We start from the raw sequence: 16,806 nt of genomic DNA on the forward strand, positions 1-16,806 counted from the left end.
TTGCCATTTGCAACGACGTGGATGGAACTAGAGGGTATTATGCTAAGCAAAATAAGTCAATCAGAGAAAGACAAGTATCATATGATCTCACTGATATGAGGAATTCTTAATCTTAGGAAACAAACTGAGGGTTGCTGGAGTGGTGGGGGTGGGAGGGATGGGGTGCCTGGGTGATAGACATTGGAGAGGGTATGTGCTATGGTGAGCACCGTGAATTGTGTAAGACTGACGAATCACAGACCTGTACCTCTGAAAAAAATAATACATTATATGTTAAAAAAAAAAAAAAAGGAAGAAGATAGTAGGAAGGGAAAAATGAAGGCGGGGAATCCGAGGGGGAGATGAACCATGAGAGACTATGGACTCTGAGAAACAAATAGGGTTTTAGAGGGGAGGGGAGTGAGGGGTTGGGTTAGCCCGGTGATGGGTATTAAGGAGGGCACGTATTGAATGGAGCAGTGGGTGTTATATGCAAACAATGAATCATGGAACACTACATCAAAAACTAATGATGTAGTATGGTGACTAACATAACATAATAAAATTAAAAAAAAAAAATGGGCACATGTGTGCACAGACCCACACATAGCCACTCACTCCTTATATCCCTACGCTTTGAAGAATAAGATGTGTTTCTTAGTACTGGGTAACCAAACATCTTACGGAAATTACTTAATTCATTTTCATGCATAAAATGCTATTAATTAAATTATTTTTTGCATGTGTGACAATGTCAAGGTGGATCTTATGATAGTTCATATTTTTAAAAGGATTCCTCAAAAATCTCGTCAGAAAACTTAGGGTGATTCTTTTCTTGTTTTTTCTTTCCCTTTATATAAGTTTCTAAGATACTATTCATCAAATAATATTAGATAGATAGCCTATCTATCTAATGCAATAAAGAGATCTCTTGTGATCTATTCTTCCCTACCCTTAAATAAATCCATAACCAAATGTTTTCCATCACCCAACTGAACTGTTTCAAGTCAGAGTAATTTGGGTTTTCGTCAAAGGAAAGTGCTCTGCACATAGCAAAATACAGGCATACCTCATTTTATTTCATGTTGTTTTATTGTGCTTTGCGGATATTGCATTTTTTTTTCTTTTTTTTTACAAATTGAAGGTTCAAGACTTCAGTGGAAGAAGTAACTGCAGACGTGGTGGAAATAGCAAAAGAACTAGAATTAGAAGTGGGACCTGAAGATGTGGCTGAACTGCTGTAGCCTCATGATAAAACTTGAATGGATGGGGAGCTGCTTCTTATGGATGAACAAAGTAGTTTCTTGAGATCGAATCTACTCCTGGTGAAGACTGTTGATATGACAACAAAGAATTTAGAATATTACGTCAATTTAGTTGATAAAGCAGTGGCAGGGTTTGAGAGGATTGACTCCAATTTTGAAAGAAGTTCTACTGTGGGTAAAATGCTATCAAATAGCATCATATGCGACAGAGAAAGCATCTGTGAACGAAAGTCAATGGATGCAGCGAACTTCACTGTTGTCTTATTTTAAGAAACTGCCACAGCCACCCCAACCTTCAGCAACCACGACCCTGATCAGTCAGCAGCCATCAACATCAAGGAAAGACCCTCTATCAGCAACAAGATTATGACTCACTGAAAACTCAGATAATGGTTAGCATTTTTTAGCAATAAACTATTTTTAAATTATGGTATGTATATTTCTTTAGACACAGCTACTGCACACTTAATAGCCTACAGTACAGTGGAAACTAACTTATTTACACTGGGAAACTAAAAAATTCATTTGACTCACTTTATTGCAGTATTTTCTTTATTGCGGTGGTCTGGAATCAAACCCACAATATTTCTGAGGTACGCCTGAACCAAAAATATTTATTAAATAAAAGTCATCAAACTTAATTTGCAAAAAAAAAAAAAAAGGTACCTAGGACTTCCTTTCCAACATTTAAAATAAATTTCTCCTGCAGGAATTCAGTTTTCTGGGAGAGACTAAGTTATATACTTAAAAAAAAGCTTAATAATGCCTATATATTAAGAAAAGACTCGGTGTGGTATAAGCCCAGCTCTTTCCCAAGAGTTATAAGCACTAAGCACTGATAAACACAGAAATGAATGCATAAGTTTACATTAAGGCTAAGGGGTCATATGAAATGGTGAAAAACAAGGATATTAGAATTCTAGTGAAGAAATTAAAAGTATGATCCCTGAGTATGACACAGATCATGGATAGATAGATATACTTCCCAATAACTTAAGGACAGGAATAAAAGTAAAAGTAACTTGAGCCAATACATTAAAGTCCTACAAACCAGTAGGTTCTCTGACCCAGTAGTCATGTCCTGGAAATTCATCCTAAGACAATAACTTCAAAGAAAAAAAGTTAAAATTTTATTGTAGACTTAAGAGAGGTATGATTTAAAAAAGCAGAATAAATTAAAAATTCATTCAGAAATAAAAAATAATAGAGGTGCCTAGGTGGCTCAATTGGTTAAGCATCCAACTCCTGATCTCAGCTCAGGTCTTGATCTCAGGGTTGTGAGTTAAACATAATAATAATTAAAAAAATAATAATAATAATAAACATAAAGCTTGTATAGAAACATGAACAATTAATTAGGAATTGGGAGAGAATGACAAATATAGGAGATCATAAAAAATTATCAATGTATTAATTACAACTATTACAAAAACAAAGAAGATAAAAGGAGTAAAGGAATTAAGTAGTCTACTAAGGTAAAGAGGTTGTATGTATTTTTCTGTAAAACTATTTAAATATTAAACTTTGGGGCGCCTGGGTGGCTCAGTCGTTAAGCGTCTGCCTTCGGCTCAGGTCATGGTCCCAGGGTCCTGGGATCGAGCCCCGCATCGGGCTCCCCGCTCAGCGGGAAGACTGCCTCTCCCCCCTCCACTCCCCCTGCCTGTGCTCCTCTCTCAATGTGTCTCTCTCTGTCAAATAAATAAATAAAATCTTTAAAAAAAAAAAAAATAAATAAATATTAAACTTTAAACATTTTTAAAAGATTGCATAGGATTTGGAATTAGGAAGTAGTGTATTCAAGTTCCTGCTCTGTTATTTACTACTAAGTCTCTTCAACATTTTTTAGCCTCAGTTTTGTCATTTGTAAAATAATATTTACATACCTAACAAGTACATAATAAAATCAAATGAGACTATAATGAATACATTAACAGTTCACAAACTCTAAAGTGTTATCTAATGTAAATCCCAACTATTTCAAAGGAATGTAAACTCTAGTACATGAGAAAGATATGAACTAAAGTGTTATTAATTAATTTTAAGAATGATGGATGTTGGGTGCCTGGGTGGCTCAGTCGGTGAAGCGTCTGCCTTCAGCTCAGGTCATGTTCCCAGGGTCCTGGGATCGAGTCCCGCATTGGGCTCCCTGCTCAGCTTCTCCTCTGCCTCTCTCTCTGTCTCTCATGAATAAATAAATAAAACCTTAAAAAAAAAATGATGGATGTTAACTGGACTTACTGTGGTGATCATTTTGCAATATAAACAAATATCAAATCATTATATTATACACCCAAAATTAATATGTTATGTCAGTTATACCTCAGTTAATAAAAATGACAAATGCCTTAGAGTACTGTGGCTCATTTTGTTTTATAAGCAAATGTCAGCATACAGAAAATGATTTAGAAAAAGCTATGATATAATTCTCATTATAATCTACACAATGGTCAGATGCTTTATAATTATAATATGCCTGGATTTATCCCCAAGTATTAGGAAAGAAAACTGTCAAAATAGAGAAAGTTTTTAAAAGAACAAGAACATTAAAAGGTTATAGAGGGAAAACTTTAAGTCAAACTTGGTTGTGATAATGACAGAACAAGTTGTTTCAGACTACCTTCCTCTAGGCTGGAAACTGTAAAAGTTGGACACTGTTAAAAGCTACCAGCACTAAAGAAGAATAATACACATTAGACTTATGGGACTGCGATATCTGGAAGGAGAGAAGCACAGCCAGGTAAGCTCTAAATTTAAGGTGACTTTTTTCCTTAGGTTATTTGTTGAATCAGTTTACAAAGAAAAAGGCATTCTTACTAGACTGGGGATACAGAGGCTGGAGTTTAAGGATGCTGAAAGAGTAGAAACTTGAGAGGCTAAGATCTGGAAAGAAGGGTACTATAGAGAAGCAAGTCCAAAGATCTGTATGCAATTTCCCGGAGTCATCGGTTGACTTCTAAATGGCATGTATGGGTGAAACCCCCAAGAAATCCAATAAAAAACAGTAGCTGAAAGGCTAATGAGCTGAGCAGTTACCAGAGGATTAGAGCAGCTACATGACGTTGAGAAGACAAAGGTTGGAGCCATGTCTTGTCAAAGTAGAAGGGTTTTGGTAGGCACCCTACACTTTCAGTTAAAATCCTGGCAATAAGGACAAAGGTGAAATAGACCAGCCCTAAGAAAGGTTAAAACCAGACCCTAACAGGATCAAGGTGAGATGACAGTATTCTATCTGCCTGCAGAAAACTTAACTCTTTGGAAATAAAAAATGTCTTCCAGAGTCTCTACAATTTCTATCCACAATGTCCAGCATTGTGAGGCATACTAAAACAGTTGACCCCAATAACCAAAAACCAAGAAAAACAGTAAACCATAAAAAGAGGCCTCCAGTGATTCAGACAGTTGAATCATGAAACAGATTAGGAGTAACATATAAGAGGGTAAAAGAAAAACATGTGGAGCTGCACCAGAAACAAAGAATCTATTTTTTAAAATATTTATTTATTTTTGAGAGAGAGAGAGAGAACTAAAGAGAGTGAGCAAGAGCACAAGTCAGGGGGAGGGGCCAAGGGAGAAGCAGACTCCCCGCTGAGCAGAGAGCCTGATGCGGGCTCGATCCCAGGACTTCGGGATCATGACCTGAGCCAAAGGCAGATGCTTAACCGACTGAGCCACCCAGGGACCCCACAGAATCTACTTCTAAAAACTCAATTAAAAACTCTAGAACTGAAAAATACATTGAGATTCCAAAAGATGTTTTAAAAACACATTAGAAATAGCAAAACAGAGTATTAATGAACTGCAAGGTACTGGTAGAAAATATTCAGACTCAAGTACAGAAAGAAGTGAGGAAACAACCAAAGTATTGATCAATGCAAAAATGTATAAAAAATGTAGCATATACACATAATGGAATAGTATTTGACCTTAAAAAAAAGAATGAAATCCTACCATATACAACAACACAGATTAATCTGCAAGAAATTACACTAAGTGAAATAAACCAGTCACAAAGGGACAAATACTGCATGATTCTACTTACATGAAGTATCAAACTCATGAAAGCAAAGAATAGAATTGTGGTCAGCAGGGGCTGGAGGAAGAGGAAAGAGAGAAATGCTAACCTACCAAAATTTCAGATACACAGAATGAGTAAGTTCAAGATTAGCTGTATAATACTATGGGCTATAGATAACAATACTGTATTGTACCCTTAAAAATCGGTTAAAGGGGTAAATTTCATGTCAACTGCTTTTATCACACTAAAGTTAAAAAAAAAAAGAAGAAATGAAAAATATAAGATTAATTCAAAAGAAGGCAAAAAAATGGGGGGCAGGTTAGAGAAGCAAAGGAAAAAGAATTGATGGTCTATTTATCCTATGGAGTCAATCTGTTGTAAAGCTTGGAGGTACAATCGGAGAAACCAACTGTAGCAGTTACTTATTTTTGCTTGCTCTGTCTCTATTTCCCTTGTTTTCCTTTGGAAACCCATCTCAATTTTCTTTTAGAAAATCATCTTTCCCCATTTTTAGTACATATAGTTTGCAATGAGGACTGTAACCCCTGACATGGGGGAAGAACTGTGACTGGCCTCAATTTGGATAGTTTTATTAAAACTTTTAGGAAAATGGAAAATGTAGAATTACTTGCTGTAAGATTTGTAAATCTTGCATTGTTGGGGCCACCATGTAGAGAGTTGCTAAAGAATGAAGCGTTTGCTAAAGAATGAAGCAGACCTAATGGATGGGAAGAAAGACTGAATTATAATACCATCATTTGAGCACCTGGATCCACCCCTGGAATTTTCAGTTATACAAGCTAATACATTATTTTCTTGGCTTAACCTAGTTGGAAGTAGGTCTGTCATCTGTAATCTCAGAATCCTAATGGGTATGCCCAATATGTACTTAATGTCTAGATGGAACATAGCACCACTTTTATCAGATATAATATAAAACAAATTAATTCACAGATATGAGGACTTGTCAAATCCCACCAAATATCCTTTGCCCACGAATGCTGGTTAAATTCAGGGCAGAGACTATTCTACCAATGGAAGAGAAAAGCACAGTGGTAAACTTTTTCAAAATTTTCTTATAATAAGAAAAGTAGAACTTTCCAGTAATTCGGTTAGATTTGGTGAAGGCACTAGCTATCTGAAACAGTATTTCCTCCCAGTTAGGAAGCTATGCTAGCCATTAATTCTCTGCCTCTATCTCCTACCCTCTTTCTGCACACATGGATAGATATTTACATACCTAGACATACGGCATATTTTCTTCCAACTCAAAAGCACTGTTTGGTCAGTGGTCATGTAGTTTATTCACCACGTTTGTTTTGAAAGAGGTAATTTTGAGCAAAGATAAAACAAAGGCATTCTTATACAAATATGTTAAAACCAAGTGATACTACATGAATGCTTGAAAGAGATGAAAATTTTATATACATACAATATACATTTAACGCTACTAAAATCATCTTTGACAAATAAGCAAAATCAGTTTTTTTAGATTTTGTTTGTAAAACAATTCTGAAAATCCAAATGACAATTAGAATTAAAAAACTGGATGGCTTCTGAATTACTATTTCCATAAATGGTTACTTTAATATTTTCTAAAGTATTTAATGGTTCCATAAGAAAAATTTAATTACTTATTAGGCATCACAATAATCTGTTTTTATAACTCTATTTCCAAAAAAGGACACAATTCAATCAACTACTTTCAATAGCAAGCTTTTCATAAAAATCACATTTAATAAATAGTGATTTTTTTCTATGAATTTTTAACTTCTGTATAATCAAAGAAATGGACCTATTTGAAAATTTTACTTCTTTATAACCTATATAATTAAACTTTAGAGCACACTACTTTTGGTGTTAAGTTTTCTACATTTGGTCAAAATGAGTCAACTTCCTTTAAATTATTATGCAATATGGCTCAAGTTAAAACTAAGACAAATTTTTTCAAGACTTAGTGGGTTTAATAACATACTACTTTAACATACACCAAACTATACCAATATTGTGAAACTAAATCTATTTACTTGAGTTAAGGTGAAAAGTGGTATCTGTAAGAAGTGTTCACTGAGCTTTCAGAATGTCCAGATTCAAATTACACTCACTTCTGTCAGTTAATAAAATATAGTAGTTAGAAAGAATATGATGAAATCAACAAAATCCTAGTAACATGCTGAAATCAGAAAATCCATGTTGAAATCAGAAATATTTGTGACCATACAGAAAAGCTCAAGGTATTAAAATGCAATTTAATATAATCTTGCAGATTACAAATGGAGCACTGAGATATTAATATGCATATAAGAAAAGAAAGAAACAATACCCTTTTTAGTTGCTGTTCTTTTAAGCTTCTCACTGTCCTTGCAGGCTCAGAAATGAAGTTTTTATAGTTTTCACATATATTGATCCGAGACTGGGCTACCTGCATTGTTCCCTCAAGAAAAGATTTCCAAACAGGATACATGCTCCTAAATTCAAAGAGGGACAGAAAAGTATTAGGCAGGGAAAAGGAAAAAAAAGTTGGCTAACCTTATGCTGACTAGCACTGTGAAACAGATGGATGTTTTCTTTATAGTTGAAAGTGTATTTATACTGCTTTATAGATAGTAATATTTTTAACATATACAGGTAGAAACATGACATATACTTTATTCCTCGAGAACTCTGCAGTGGGCTGTTTTGATTCATCAGCTATTCTTGATACTGAAGTAAAGTGATACAAGGATTACAATTCCAGACAAAGCTAACACTATAAAAATTAGTGAATAATTCAGACTGTCCAGATCTTTCACTGTCTCAGGGTCATCACTGTGAATATCAAGTTTCATTATTTCATTAAAATATTTTCCTGGGGTGCCTGGGTGGTGCAGTCAGTTAAGTGTCCAACTCTTGGTTTTGGCTCAGGTCGTGATCTCAGGGTCTTGGGATCAAGTCCTGTGTCAGGCTCTGTGCTAAGCATGGAATCTGCTTGAGATTCTCTCTCCCTCTCCCTCTGCCCATCCCCCAACTCTCTCTCTAAAATAAATAAAATCTTTTTTTTTTTTTAAAGATTTTTATTTATTTATTGAGAGAGATAGTGATAGAGAGAGAGCATGAGAGGGGGAGAGCCAGAGGGAGAAGCAGACTCCCCGCCGAGCAGGGAGCCCGATGCGGGACTCGATCCTGGGACTCCAGGATCATGACCTGAGCCGAAGGCAGTCGCTTAAACAACTGAGCCACCCAGGCACCCTAAAATAAATAAAATCTTTAAAAATTTTTTCTAAAAGATATTTTCCTAATTTTAGAGATGGGTAACCGAGACTCAGAGATGTAGAGAATCACTCTAGATCACACTAGAGTATGGTAGTACTGAGATACAGATGAAACCTGGGTACCTCTAAAGTACAGTCTTTCAACCACATCATATTACTTTCTTACATAAACTGATATGGCTGGGAAAAAAATCATGAACAATTGCTTACGTGCTTGAGAAGTCTACGGTATCGTTGCTCTACATCTGCTTCTGTGTTGTAATAAAGCTTAGCTAGCATCACATTGTGGCTTGGAATTGTTCCAAGCAAGTCCCATCATCTTTGCTTGATAAATGTGCTCAGTAATCGCTTTGTAAAGTCAAAGAATTATTCATCCTTTGCTTTTTGTAGCCAATATCCTTTTCAAAGCTTCTCTTCTACTTTGCTGAACACCTTAGTCAGTTCTAGTACGCACCTACACTAGGTTAAACATATTTTATAATTATCGTAACAATGGATGGTATTTTGTTTTTAAAAATGAAATACTGGTAGATTATAACATTCATCTCCTGAGATTTTCTTCCCTTGCCATGTGGATTTTCTACTATAGATTGCTATAGTAGATTCCTTGTGTTACATAAATGCTAGCAGAGGGTCAATGGATGAAATGGATGACAGTGTAAAAGTAAGAAAAAGGGGGCGCCTGGGTGGCTCAGTCAGTTAAGCGTCTGCCTTCAGCTCAAGTCATGATCCCAGGGTCCTGGGATCGAGTCCTGCATCGGGCTCTCTGCTCAGCGGGGAGTCTGCTTCTCCCTCTGTCCCTCTGCCCCTCCCCCTGCTTGTACGTGTTCTCTCTCTCTCTAGCTTGCTCTCTCCCAAATAAATAAAAAATCTTTAAAAAAAAAATAAGAAAAAGAAAAATTGCCTGAGTCCCCACCTTACTTAGAACTAAAAAAACCCTTGTAACTGTATTTTTCAACCAAGGAAATGATTAGTTTATGTAATGAATTAGTTTTTGTAAAATACCAAATGAATCAATTTACATGGAAATGTTCATTTATTTAAGCAGAAGTATATCACATTCTCTTTGGAAAAAAAGATTCAGTGTGTTGTGCCAGCAAAAACTTTCAGCATAAAAGCAAAATGAATATGAGATGATGGACGTTAACTAAACCTATTGTGGTAACCATTTCACAATATACGTAAATCAAACCATCACGCTGTACACCTTAAACTTATATATTTTTCAATAAAGCTGGAAAAAAAAAAAAACAGCAAAATTAATGTCCTCCATGGCCTTGCTGCATGACAACTGATGGAACCTAGGATGTAAACTCACCACAAGCCCTCCAAAGCAGTCCAAATAATTGATTTTCTCAGATTTGTACATTTTAAAATCATAATGAAAATGAGAACGAACCACTATGAATTGTGATAGGAAGGAAGGAGGGTAAGAAGAACAGAAAGAAGGAAGGAAGGATCCCCTCATCTAGGCTCTCCCCTTAGGTAGCACCCTCTTCCCTCTACCTCTTGGCCTAGTTGACTGCTGTTCATCCTTCAAATCACAGCTTAATTGTAACTTCCTTAGAGAAGTCGTTCATGATCACCACCAACCCAACCCACAGACTCAATCAAGTCCCTCTCTGGTATTCACTCACACGGCTCCAGCATTTTTCAATTTTACATATTTTTATGTAATTATTAGTTAATGTCTGTCCTTCTCACTATAGTGAAAATTTCCTGAAGGTAAGGGTACATGTCTTTCTCACTATCTTCCTAGGGCCTAAACACATGGCCTAACATTTAGAAAGGTTACAGGAAGTATGTGTTGCATGAAAAAATGAACAGATATAAAATTATGAGGATTATACAATAAAAAGAAAAATTCCTTCCTTATAGAGTTTAAAAAGAGATCTTTGGGGATTAGCAGATCTATAGCAGGGAAACATATCCCCAATAATGACACACCACAAAAAGAACAGAATTCAGTTACCAGTTCATCAGAAGACCCGGGCTCAAGTTCTAGCTCAACCAATATAATCATATGTAGGATACTTCACTATACTCTCATTTCCTCTACTGGCAAATGAAGAAAGTAACAAGAACACCAGCACCACGTCCCTCACGGGGCTGCTTTGACAGTAAATGCAAATGATGTGAAAACCCTTGGCACAGATTCTTTTAAATGTATAAACAGTAAGAGAAACAGAATTGTAACAGAAATACAAGTGCTTCTTCATATAATAGTGATGGCGGCCATGGTAGTGTTTTTCATTCCGAGTAAGGAAAAATAATAATGGGTATAGAGTGATTTTTACATCTTTTTTAAATTCACTAGGCTTCATACATGATTTGGAAGCATAAGATGCTAAGCATCTATGGTATTTTGCTATTCTGCTCAGGTCAGGAAACTAGGTTCAGAATTATGAGAGAAAGGAAGGAAATTCTTTTAAGAATCTATCACATGCTAGACACTATGCCATGTATTTTTGCATTTACATTATCATTTAATCCTCATGTCAACTTTGTGAAATAGGCATTATCCCCATTTTTTAGAGGAGAAAAGTAAGGCTTGGAGAGGTTGTAGAATTTTTCTAAGGCTATTCACCAGGAAATAGCACTCCCATGGTCATAACCTAGACTTTGCCATTACCAGTAACTACCCCTCTGCTGTAATCACAAATTAACCATCTAATCCCTGACCAACACCTTCTATTTCCATTCATTCCCTTTAGGATTCTGACTCCAACAATTATTCAAACTCTATCAGAACCCATAATCCATTCGATCCTATACCCCTTCCCACTGTCTCCTACCCCCTCTCATAATTTCCCTTCTCAGCTCCTTATCCAGCTTAAGTTTCATGGTCCACCATTATAGTAACTGCCTATGTATACCCTTATGACTCTGGCCCCTCTCTTTTCATCATTCTAATCTACAAATTTCAATGTTGGTTAAATCTGTTTGTACCGTACCAATCTCTGTGCAGCAGAATACTACTGAAGAAAACAATAATCATGCTGCCTTGGTCTCAGTTTAAACTGATGGCTAATAAAATTCTAGTAACCCCTTAGTGCTACGCAGCAATTCTACTATAGTCCCCTAAATCCTCTTACTCTCTCAATCTTCTACACAATTATTTCCCACCTTTTCCCCTCATCTCAAACCTCTAATATGACCACACTTTCAGCTGATAATGAAGCTACCAGAAGACAATGCCCATATGGTCCCACCACAGCTACCAATCTCCCTACTTCTGCACCCATGCACTCGGTCATCTCTCCTTTTACTTGGCTGAACTACCTGTGCTCTGAAGGCCAAACCTTCACATTTATACTGTATTCTATAACTCACTCAAGAACAGCAATCCAGTAATTGTGCTTTCTCCTATAACATCGACTGTTCCGCCTCCACTGGATGGATCTCTAAATATGCTATATGTCTCCATTCTAAAAAAACAGAAACAAAAACAAAAAACCCTCCATCAACCCTCCATTTCTCTCCAGCTACCACTCCAATGCCTGCTCCCTTTCACAGCAAAACTCCTTGAAAGAACTGTCCGAAATTACTGTTTTTAATTCCTCTGCTCCTGGTCTCTCTCTCTCTCTTTTTTTTTTTAAGAGAGAGAGAAAGAGCACGTGCACACACACGACGCAGGAGTCAGGGGAGGGGTTGGGGTGAGGGGCATGGCAGAGGGGGAGAGAGAGAGAATCTTAAGCAGACTCCACGCCCAGTACCAAGCCAACGAGGGGCTTGATCTCATGACCCTGAGATCAGGGCCTGAGCTGAAATCAAGAGTTGGATATTTAACCAACTGAGTCACCCAGGTGCCCCGCTCCTGGTCTCTCTGGATTTAATTTAAATAAGGCCTTAGCCTCCACCATTCTTCTGACATTGCTTGTCAAGGTCATCAAATATCTCCTTATGGCTAACCCAAGAGTCAATTCAAACTTTGGTCCTATTATCCAATTTATCAGTAGAACTGACCTAGTTTATCCTTCTTGAAATGCTTTTTTCCCTTAGCTTCTAAGACATCACTCTCTTGCGGTCTACTCCTATCTCACTAGCCACTCTTTAGTCTCCTTTACTGATTCCTCTTCATCTCACTGCCCTGTAAGTGCTGGAGTGCCCCTGAAGTCAGTCCCCAGGCCTCTCTTCTCTAACGACACTCACTCTTTAGATATGCTCACTGAGGCTCATGGTTTTAAATACTGTCAATATACTAACTATTCCTGAATTTTTATTTCCAGCCCAGACATCTTTCCTAACCTCCAACTGCCTATTTAACATATCCAACTTGGACATCTAGTAGGCATCTTAAGACTATAATGCCCAAAACCAAATTCTTGAAATCTGTTGTCAACTGATTCCATCTCAGTGATAGCGTTTGTTCAAGCCAGAAGCCCTAGAGTCATCACTGATTTTTCCTTTTTCTCTCATATCCCACATTTGATCCACCCAGAAATCCTGTTCAGTAGACTTTAAAAATACTATGGAATCTGATTACTGTCTGTCTCCTCCACTGCTACTATCCTGGTTTAGGGAGCATTATCTTGTGCTTGGATTACTGAAACAGCCCCCTAAATGACCTCTCTGCTTTTGCTCGTTTCCCTAAAGTCTGTGCTCTACACAATACAGCCAAGGCGGTGCCACCACTTCCCACGACACTGTATTCTCCTTACTATGTTCACTCTCCTTATCACGATACATAATGTTTAATTATCCATATGTTTATTGTCTTGTCTCCTCTCACTAGAATGTGGGATCCATGAAGCAGAAGCTTTGTTTTATTAACTCTTGTATCTTCAGCACCTAGAACAGGGTCTGGCACAGCAGGCATTCAATACATAGTTAGTGGAGGAAAGAGAGGAGGGAATGACGTAGTCTAGATGTGAACCCAGATCTGTCTAGCTACCAAACCTCTGCTCTGCTGCTGATATAAGATTGCTCTTGGTCCCAGTAATAATGCTAACAAAAAAGAAGGGTCTCTTCACTCTAATAAAGGTACCAAGCTTTGTGTATTCTAAGTCCTTTGTGTATGTCTAACGTAATTTTTGCCTCAATATCTCCTGCGCTATTATTTTCTTACCTTTTTTTGTTAAAATGAGTCTTCTTTTAAATTAAAATGGTATTTAATAACTTCATACTCTAACTGAAAAACAAAGGACACTTGCCATGATAATTAAGTTATAACTAGTAAAACTTAAAAAATGTTCATCCATATACCACCTAAAATCATGCTGGCCTATCTCCCATATGGATATCACAATGGAAAAGAGAGAAAACTTTACCAGGAACAATCATAATTAAGAAACAAACCAGGGCACCTGGGTGGCTCAGTTGGTTAAGCGACTGCCTTCGGCTCAGGTCATGATACTGGAGTCCCGAGATCGAGTCCCGCATCGGGCTCCCTGCTCAGCAGGGAGTCTGCTTCTCCCTCTGATCCTCCCCCATCTCATGCTCTCTCTCTCTGTCTCATTCTCTCTCTCAAATAAATAAATAAAATCTTTAAAAAAAAAAAAAAAGAAACAAACCAATTTACTTTGACTGTGGTGATGGTCACACAAATCTACAAATGTGAGAAAACCCTACAGAATTTAATATGTACACACACAAATGAGTGCATGTAAAACTGGTGAATTCTGAATTAGATTGGTGGATTCTATCAATACAAGTTTCCTGGCTGTCATACTGTGTTACAGTTATGTAAGATATTACCACTGGGAGAACTGGGTGAAGAGTATAAGAGGGCTCTTAGTATTAGTTTTTACAAATGCATATGAATCCACAACTATTTCAAAATAGAAAGTAAAACTAAAATTAATAAACAAAATCATACATCTTCCCTAGGCCTAAAAATGTAACACTGTACATCAGGAAGATTCTAGAAAATGTGGCATATGAGCTCATAATTTAAGATTAATTTATATAGTAACTGATAACAAGGAGAAAATATAGTGTTTAATAAATAAGTGTTCAGGGGTGCCTGGGTGGCTCAGCAATTAAGCGTCTGACTTCGGCTCAGGTCATGATCCCAGGGTCCTGGGATCGAGCCCCGCATCGGGCTCCCTGCTCGGCGGGAAGCCTGCTTCTCTCTCTCCCACCCCCTCTGCTTGTGTTCCCTCTCTCGCTGTGTCTCTCTGTCAAATAAATAAATAAAATCTTTAAAATAAATAAATAAGTGTTCATGTAGTGTTATTCTTGCTAATAAGAAGGGAGAATATTCTAAGTGTAGGTAACAGAGGTAAGGGCAGAGAGGATGACTGATTTCAGTCTATATACAGTGTGGTAAGAACTGTAATACAACTGCAGCTTGAGGTGTCCACAGTTTAGGGAACTAAGGATAAGAAAAGGAGAAATGGCCATAGATGAGGAGAGAAAGGTAATTTGGGGCCAGTTTTCTTTATAGCTTTGATATTAAAAAATATTTTAGGGGGTGCCTGGGGTGGCTCAGTCAGTTAAGTGTCCGACTCTTGATTTCAGCTCAGGTCATGATTTCAGGGTCATGAGATTGAGATCGAGCACAGTGTGGAGTCTGCTTAAGATTCTCTCTCTCCCTCTCCTCCCCACTCATGCTCTCTCTCTAAAAAAATTTAATAAACAAACTAAAAATAAACAAACTTTTAAATTTCATCCATTGGCAAGGAGAAGCACAGGTGATCTTCAAGCAGGGGAGTGACACTAGGCCTATTTTACAAAGACACACTGGGAGTTGGTGGTATTGTAGCTAATGAAATTATGAAAGGGAGAGATCACAGGCAGAGAAGCCGCTGTTTAACATTCCTAAGACAGGATGAGATCTAGAAAGAAGTCAAACTTGGAGGCAGCTGACTTTTTGGTTCCCAAGCTGAAGAGTTAATAAAAACATACAATCATTACTAGTTTATAGGCAATATTTAAAGACAGGAATAAGACGGATAAGATTACTTAGAACAGTCACTAGAGAGCTGAGGGAACTTTGAGAAACACATATAGAAAGGACCTGCTATGGTCTGAATGTCTGTGTCCCCCCAAAATTCATATGTAGAAATCCTAACCTCCAAAGATGATGGTATCAGGAGGTGAGGCTTTGGGGAGATGATTAGGTCATAAGGCAGATTATAATGTGCCCTTTTAAAAAGAGACCCCTCAGAGCTCCCAAACCCCTTCCACCATATAAGAACATGCTAGAAGTTGAGAATCCTGCAACTCAGAAGAGGGATTTGCCCAGAACCCACGCTGGCATCCTGGTCTTGGACTTCCAGCCTCCAAAACGATGAGAAATAAATTTGTTACTTATAAGCCATCCAGTCTGTGGTATTTTGTTGTAACAGCCTGAACAGACTAAGAGCTGAAAATCTGCCCTAAAAGACTAAAAAAAAAAAAAAAAGTCCAAGGGAAAGTAAAGTCACAGTTGTCTAGTCTTAAGGCAAATGGGGGTGGTTTAATGCCATTAAATAGTTTATGTTTCATTAGACTGACAAATATTTTAAAAGACTCATCACATGCTCTTTTGGTAAAAAATAAAAATTCTAATCCATTAGAAGAAATGTAAAATACAGGGGCGCCTGGATGGCTCAGTTGTTAGGCGTCTGCCTTCGGCTCCGGTCATGATCCCAGGGTCCTGGGATCGAGCCCCGCATCGGAGTCCCTACTCCCCGGGAAGCCTGCTTCTCTCTCTCCCACTCCCCCTGCTTGTGTTCCCTCTCTCACTGTGTCTCTCTCTGTCAAATAAATAAAATCTTAAAAAAAAAAATGTAAAATACATTGATAATAGAGTTTATGAAGTATTATTTAAAATGTCAACATTTTAAATGCATAAACCCTTGACCCAGCATTTCCCCCTTTAAGAATTTATAAATAAAAAGAATATAATTTATAAATAAAAAGAATTCACCCCATAGATATATTTTCATAGTGCACAAAGATATAACTACATGCATACATGCGTTATTCACTGCAGCATTATTTGCAATAGTAATAAACCGAATTATTACCAACCAAAAAATGGGTAACAGAACTACAGTCTACCCATATTGTAACACTAACACAAATATTTAAAAGAATGGGGGACCTGAACATATTGACCTAAAAGGATGTCTAAACAGACTTCTTAAGTGTGTGTGGGGGGAGCGTTACAGAAGCATATGTATACAGTAATTCCAGTTCTGTTAAGAAGAACAAAACTGTATATGTTCATGTATGTGTCACACAGGAGAGATATGGAAGAAAAGGCCATATGCTTTTAACAGCACTTACTCTAAGGGAACAGCAGTGTGAATGAGAGGCTTGGGAAAGAGGGTGAGGCTGCACTTCATACTCTTTATACTCTGTTGCA

At 37.3% G+C, this 16,806-nt stretch overlaps 1 long non-coding RNA gene across 1 annotated transcript; it reads right to left on the reverse strand.

Moving 5' to 3' along the window:
- Nucleotides 1-6: 6 nt before the first annotated feature.
- LOC145716213 (uncharacterized) lies at nucleotides 7-7,567 on the reverse strand. Its single transcript, XR_014138732.1, has 3 exons — nucleotides 2,296-7,567; nucleotides 1,779-1,843; nucleotides 7-1,311 (listed from the first exon to the last, which is right to left on the reverse strand). It is a non-coding gene; the product is annotated as an uncharacterized LOC145716213 (long non-coding RNA).
- Between the last annotated feature and the right edge of the window lie 9,239 nt (nucleotides 7,568-16,806).

The sequence above is a fragment of the Leptonychotes weddellii genome, chromosome 11, assembly GCF_054177405.1.
Source record: "Leptonychotes weddellii isolate Sample4059 chromosome 11, ASM5417740v2, whole genome shotgun sequence".
Taxonomy (NCBI): domain Eukaryota; kingdom Metazoa; phylum Chordata; class Mammalia; order Carnivora; family Phocidae; genus Leptonychotes; species Leptonychotes weddellii.